This window comes from Ambystoma mexicanum, chromosome 1p (assembly GCF_040938575.1).
Source record: "Ambystoma mexicanum isolate Mex_15411 chromosome 1p, UKY_AmexF1_1, whole genome shotgun sequence".
Classification (NCBI taxonomy): Eukaryota; Metazoa; Chordata; class Amphibia; order Caudata; family Ambystomatidae; genus Ambystoma; species Ambystoma mexicanum.
In genome coordinates, this window is record NC_090921.1 from 117642552 (window position 1) to 117649334 (window position 6783).

At 53.2% G+C, this 6783-nt stretch overlaps 1 protein-coding gene across 3 annotated transcripts in view; it reads right to left on the bottom strand.

Annotated features, from left to right (window-relative positions):
* The window catches only part of LOC138566916 (phospholipid scramblase 3-like), a 232029-nt gene extending 226138 nt beyond the window's left edge, over positions 1-5891 (bottom strand). For all 3 annotated transcript variants that reach the window (XM_069644672.1, XM_069644655.1, XM_069644664.1), the window contains exon 1: positions 5586-5891. The gene's annotated coding sequence lies outside the window, so the exon portion shown is untranslated. The remainder of the gene's footprint in view (positions 1-5585) is intronic.
* Positions 5892-6783: the final 892 nt, after the last annotated feature.

The following is a 6783-nucleotide window of genomic DNA, read 5'->3' on the forward strand; positions in this document are numbered from 1 at the left end:
CCAGCACTTATTAGGCCACGCCCCTTGTTAGAGCCCCCACTTCTATGTCTCACCCATCTCAAAGCACTGTCGATGACTCTGCCCGCCCTACAGTTCCGGCTATCAAGCAGAAATATGGCAGGGAGAGCAGATACGTTTGATGGTAGGGGGAAAAGCAGACAGCAGAAAAATCGAAAGAGGGAGTAATTGGACTTCGTGGAGATTGCCAGCTGCTTAGCAGGAGACAAAGGAGAGACCATAGAAAGTGCTAAGGGGAGAGAGGGGAGGGGAGAGGCGGTACAGTGGAAAAGCAGGGAGTGGAGAAACTAATGAGCACAGAGTGCATGCAGGGGTGTTGTCACAGTGGCTAAGTAGTACGTGCATAGTAGGGGACAAAGTAGAGAGAGCCCAGAAAGTGCTATGGAGAGAGAGAGCTGTACAGTGGATAAGCAGGGAGGGGAGAAACTAAGGAGCACAGATGGTAGTGCATGCAGGGGTGTTGTAGTACGTGCATAGTAGGGGACAAAGTAGAGAGAGCGCAGAAAGTGCTATGGACAGAGAGAGAGGTGTATAGTGGATAAGCAGGGAGAGCAGAGAAACTAGCGAGCGCAGAGGGTAGTGCCTGCAGGGGTGTTATAGTAGGGGACAAAGTAGAGAGAGCGCAGAAAGTGCTATGGAGAGAGAGAGAGAGAGAGAGAGAGAGAGAGAGAGAGGAGTGTATAGTGCAAAAGCAGGGAGAGGGGAGAAACTGCCGAGCAGGGAGGAGTGCATGTAGGGGTGTTGTAGCAAGGACAGAGGAAAAGCAGGGCATGCACAGGGGACAAAGGAGAGACCGCAGAAAGTGCTATGGAGCGAGGGAGGTACAGTGGAAAAGCAGGGAGAGGGGAGTGCATGCAGCAGGGACAAGAAAAGCAGGGTGTGCATGGACTTGAGGAGGGTATGCCAGCTAAGCGGTAACAGTGGGGCTGAAGGTGATGGGTAACTAGGGAGTAGGAATCACTGGACCGACGGGAAAAGCAGGAAGAAGTGCTTAAGAAACAGTAGAGCAGCGGGCAGACCAACATAAATAACGGCGAGAGCAGAGATCCGTCCAGAAAACAGAACAGGCTGGCAGGGGCATGGTGGGACCGCGGGGTCATCTCAGGACGCGGAGCTGGCGAGCGCGCCGTTTGGATTACAAAGACTGAGCCAACTTCTCAAACACAGTTACAAAAAGGCAAAGCTGAATTTGGGAGAGTTCCGTTGTAGTCCATGGTGTTTATTTCTCTGGTGTCCCTTCTTATCAGGTCAGGATCACAATGTTACGCAATTCAGCGTGCTGCTGTTCCTTCTTCCCAATCCATGCAAAATTACACCACCACCAGCCATTTGTGCTGTGATGGGGTAGAGCTGGCCATGGGACATCGTACCAGCTGCCCCATTGGATGCTATGGGACACCAGCATCAGGAGGCCCAGGGAGGTCCTCGGAGGTTGGAAGGATGGGGGCTGGCCATGGACATCGCACCAGCCCCACCCTACAGAGCTATGGGACACCAGCACTGGGTAGGCTTCAGAGCCTCAGTAAGTGGCACGGCTGACCGTGACGCTTCATACGGTGCCATCCTGCATGCTGTGCAATGAGCCCCCCCCCCCCGGCAACGTGGCCTGCAGGCCCTGTGTCTCCAGGGCGGGCCTGCAGGCCACAATAAAGGACACACACGTTTGATTGGTCATGATGCCCGCAGCCGTTCTCCCGCACGTGCGCGCTTGTTCTTCTTCTTCTTGCTGATAGATTTTTATCCATCAGCTTTGATTTTGGATACCGAGCCTTGAGCCTCATTACTCCATCTTCTCGGGTTGAGTATGTAGTCGTTGGTTTGTATTTTTCTTGGTCTGCGTGGTCTTGTCGCAATAGGGCTGGTTTCACAGGGTCTTCGCAGTGATGGGCCGCGGGTAGCAGTCGAAGGGGTTTGCAGTGGTGGCAGTGAGTCTTCTGATCAGAGGGTTCTGGTTCTGATCCAGTCCTTGGCAGAAGTTTTTACTCAGCTTTGCTAGATGTTCGTCCAAAATCTCAATGTCCAGGTCTCTGTGAAGGTCTGCTATCCTTGTGAAGATTGGAGCTCCAGACGATATCCGCAGGGCCTTGTTCTGGACTATCTGAAGACTCTTCCGGTGTCGCTCATGGAAGGTCATCCATGCTGGGGAGGCATACGTCAATGTTGGTCTGATGATCACCTTGTAGACGTTGATCTTTGTCCGGAGGAGCATGGACTTGGTCTTCAGGAATGGGTACAGCGCTGCCATCTTTCCTGTTGCCTTCTGCTGAGTGTTCTCGATGTGGCTTTCCCAGTTGAGTTTGCTGTCCAGGGACACGCCGAAGTAGCGGCTGCTGCTCTCCCATTTGATGGTCTCCCCGTTGAGGCTGATGTGTGGGTGCTCCTTGATCTTCTTTCTGGTGAACAGTGTTGCGGTTGTCTTGCTGGTGTTGAGTTCTATCCGCCAGTCGCTGTACCATGTCGCAATGGTATCCAATGTAGCTTGCATGTTCTTGGCCACTTCCTTTTCGCTGAATGACGTGCCTGCAGGACTCCCATTTATTAGTTTAGGCCATGCCAACATCATGGCCCAACTTAAAAGGTCAATACATCGGGGAGGGACTCAATCCCTTAAAGGGGCGATACACAGAGGAAGTTTGACTACACAACATCCCTCCTTTTTCATAAGGAACAAACAACTTGTCATATAACATAATTAATTTGCCCACACCCTCCTTTCTCAATGCAGAACACAATTACTTCAGAGGACAACATTACTTTGGAGGTGGGGTGCCACCTTTAACAGGATGTGCTATTAGGGAAACGCCCCCCGGTGGACGGTTGGCAGATGGACCGCAAGCTATCACCCTTTATTAACCTGGGGTGCAGACCTGCCATCATTGCATAACGCTCACAGGTAATCACTGGTACTACATGGAGCGCCCCTACTAAGTGCGGGAGCACAGCTTCACCTTACTGTCCTTTACTGAGACCACTTTAAGCATGTGCATACTATGCAGGTTCACAGCACCACAACACAGTGTACTGTGCCCTCTTAACGCTAAGGCAGGACTTGCAGGAGACCAGTTCGTCATTCATGAGCGACCGTTTAGAAGTCACTCACTGGGCCCAGGTCCCATGATGGTACAGTTCATAGCCGGCAAAGCCGCACCTGGCAGGTACCAGGGGCCAAATTGGCATAGTCTCTTGATGTGGGTAGGGCAGCGATCTGCAAACCTCTGGGTATTTCTGGGCATCCAGGCTGCTCCACGTGTTGGTTCAATTTTGTGACGGCGTGGCATGCGGCACCAGTGGCAGATAGTTCAGGAGCCTTGATGGTTCGATGTCAAAACCCCCCGTTGGTCAGACAGGGTGACTGCAGTGGCCCTTATGGTGTTGATGACACTGTTGAGTAGTCACTCAGGATGGCTTCCGTGGTAGGGGGTCTGACTTCTTGGCACTGGTGATCGGGGCCCATTGCTGCCTTTGTGCTACCATGGGACACCTTTCAGTTGGAGTGGCCGTGCTCCCTTTCTTCTTTCAAGGCCAGTCCCCATCACTGGGCCCAGGAACTGCAGTGCCATAATTGTCACTTTTCAATTGCGGCTCTGGACTAGAGGAGGGTCCATGTGTCGACTTGGTGCTGGCCATATTCATGGGTACCACTCACACAACAGTACAGGGTGCCTGATTGGGCCGCCACAGAGGAGTGTTGCATTTCTAAACCCCTGGTGATGCGAGATGGAGGACAGCACTTCACCGTCCCTAGGGGCCCGGGTCCAACATGGGCCGATGCCCATCAAATTGATCCGACAAGGAGCGAGTCTATGCAAACTGTTGCTGCTCCCGCCCGGAGCAGAGTAGCACTTGCCGCCGGTGGCCCAGGTCTGAGGAGGGACAGGGTGTGGCACCATGCTTCATTATTCGCTCCGCTTCGGAGCATTTCTTCGGGGCGAAGCGGCTGCAGTGCAGCCGCGGCTGGCTTTCCATACCGCAGCTTGTGCCGCTTTCCCTCCGGCTCGTGGTGCTGGCAGGCATGTGGGGGAGGGACAGTTCACCTCTCCATGCGGCGGAAGCCGCCTGTGTAGCCGATTCGTGTTGCGCGGCTTTCGGGTCGGGAAGGGGCAGCTCCTCTTCGTCGCTGCCGCAGGATAGGCTTCCTCTGCTCAGAGATGGGGAGGGGCCGGCTTCCTCTTCTGGGGGTTTCCTTGTTGCGGCCGACGCCGCTTCCACTTCACGGGGGGTGGGGGATGGGTAGCTCGCCTCCTCCACCATGCAGCGGATGCCACAGCCTCCTCTTTCTTCGTGGCAAGCACGCCACTTGGGGGGAGATCTCGGTGCGGCACTGGTCGCCTGGCATCTTCCTTTTCGGTGGTAGCGTGTCGCTCCCACACTACGCGGGCGTTGACCCGCGTCGTCACAGTTGCGGCGGAGGCCGTGGGGCACTTTTTACAACTCTTCGAGGGGGGGCTGCCTCCATTAGCGTGCGGCCGACACCGCACTTCACATTGTGGGGTACGGGCCCTTTCTCCCCGGCTTGCAGTAGGTGCCGCGGGGAAAAAGGGGGTATCAGCTTCCGCAGGAACCGCCACTTTCTTTGCGGCTTTGGCCGCTCCACTTCCTTCCTCCCGTCTGCAGGGCACCGCAGGACGCACCTCACCGCAGGGTGGCCCGGGCTATCACCGTAATACCTGAGGTGAAGTGCTGGTCCATCCTGGCTGCGGTGCGGGTCAGGTGCTGCACTGGAGGACTGTAGAGATCACTGGCACTTCGTGTGCTCATAGTCCTCTCCCTCCTCTTCCTTTATGAGAGAGACGACTTCCTCATCACCAATGTGATGTGGTGGAACTGGCCATGGGCATCGTACCAGCTCCCCCGTTGGATGCTATGGGATACCAGCATCAGGAGGCCCAGGGCCTCGGAGGTTGGAGGCTGGCCATGGACATCGCACCAGCCCCACCCTACAGTGCTATGGGACCAGCACTGGGTAGGCTTCAGAGCCTCAGTAAGTGGCACGGCTGACCGTGCGCTTCATACGGTGCCGTCCTGCATGCTGTGCAATGACCCCCGGCAACGTGGCCTGCAGGCCCTGTGTCTCCAGGGCGGGCCTGCAGGCCACAATAAAGGACACACACAGTTTAATTGGTCATGGTGCCCGCAGCCGTTCTCCCGTACGAGCCTGCAGGGCTCCCTTTTATTAGCTTGGACCATGACGGCATCATGGCCCAAGGGACCCAATCCCTTAAAGGGGCGATACACAGAGGAGGTTTCACTACACAACAGGTGCCTTAATGTCCAGTTCTTCATCGGCAGTGAAGACAAGCTGCAAATGGCCAGGAGTAATCAGCCATTTGGGTTGAATTCTTGCCCCAGTGTTGCTGTGGCTTCAAAGTAGCTTTTCATTCTGCAAGCAGTTGGTTTTGGTGAGTTTTAGTCAGTAAAATATTTTAACTAGAATGCAAAAGTAGCATCAAACACTTGGTTGTGTACAGACACATGATACTTGTTCTGTTGACTTGTGTTGCTCAACAGATGTATAAAAAAACGAATCTAGTGCGACGTGTTTACTACCTCGGCCAATTGACACTTACCCAGGTAGCCTCTGGAGGGAGGACGCTGCGTCACCCGCGCGAGTCCAGTAGCCACCCGGGACGGCGTTGCGTCACACTCGCGAGTCCAGTATCCCTCCGGGACGGCGTTGCGTCACACGCGCGAGTCCAGTATCCCTCCGGGACGGCGCTGGGTCACCCGCGCGTGCAGTAGCTCCCGCTCCACCTGCGACGCGGCGGGTGTTGTGGGCACGCCTACACCCTGTGAAGTGTGGTGTTGACACACTACGCTGCTGCCGCCGTGGTCCCTGGTCCAGAAAGCGCAGCCCGTGTTTTTGGGGTGGGGCCGTGAGCTAGTGCCAAGCGGAGCGTCATAGCAAGCTGCTTAACTATGCAGTGACCAGCAGCGTTAATTGGAGGAGCAGGGGTTTCACGGGCTGCGTGCACACCGACTCCAGGCCCACACCCCTGATCTTCCAGAGTGCGGTTTCTATGCACTGTGAAAAGGCTTAAATGCAATACGCTGGCGCCATACAAAAAAAAACAACACATATCTAAATACATATTAACTTATTTTCCATTTCCCCACCATTAGGGTTGCCATCTTTGTTTTGATTTTGAAGCAAAAACAGGACTTGAAGCACCGCCCACTTTGTGGAAGCCCCACCACCTTGACACGCCCACTTATAGATTTTGAAACTAGTTCACAAGTAAGAGTAGAGGGGGGAAAAATAATTCTTGCAACTATTTTTTTTAGTGTACCTATTATTATTTTAATAACTGCATCATTAAAATAATTATGTAAGGCTGAAATGACATTTCACTAATATATCCCATACATTTTTTGACCTAGAAAAGATGAAAAGCCAAACTGGTTATGCATTAACCCACTTGACCATTTTGTCAGATCATTTAATTTGTCTAAATGTTATTCATTTATTTCAAAACAAGCCTTAAAAGCATTCCTATTAGAATTGTTTTAAGCTTTCAAAACTAGTGAACCCTTTGAAAAGCTCAGTGGGTTTAGAACCTGCTGCAGAGCTCTAGCTGCAGGTTTCACATAAACCACTGCAGCAGGCACAATAAACCCACCAATCCAACATCCAAAAGAATCTCATGGGGAAACAAGGTGAGAGTGCTTCTTTTAACCATTTTACAAAGCACACACCCATTACAAAAGGGTATGTTGTAATTTGTTCTTCTTTTCTTCTTTCTGAGCAGGCCTTCGCTAGCCACATTC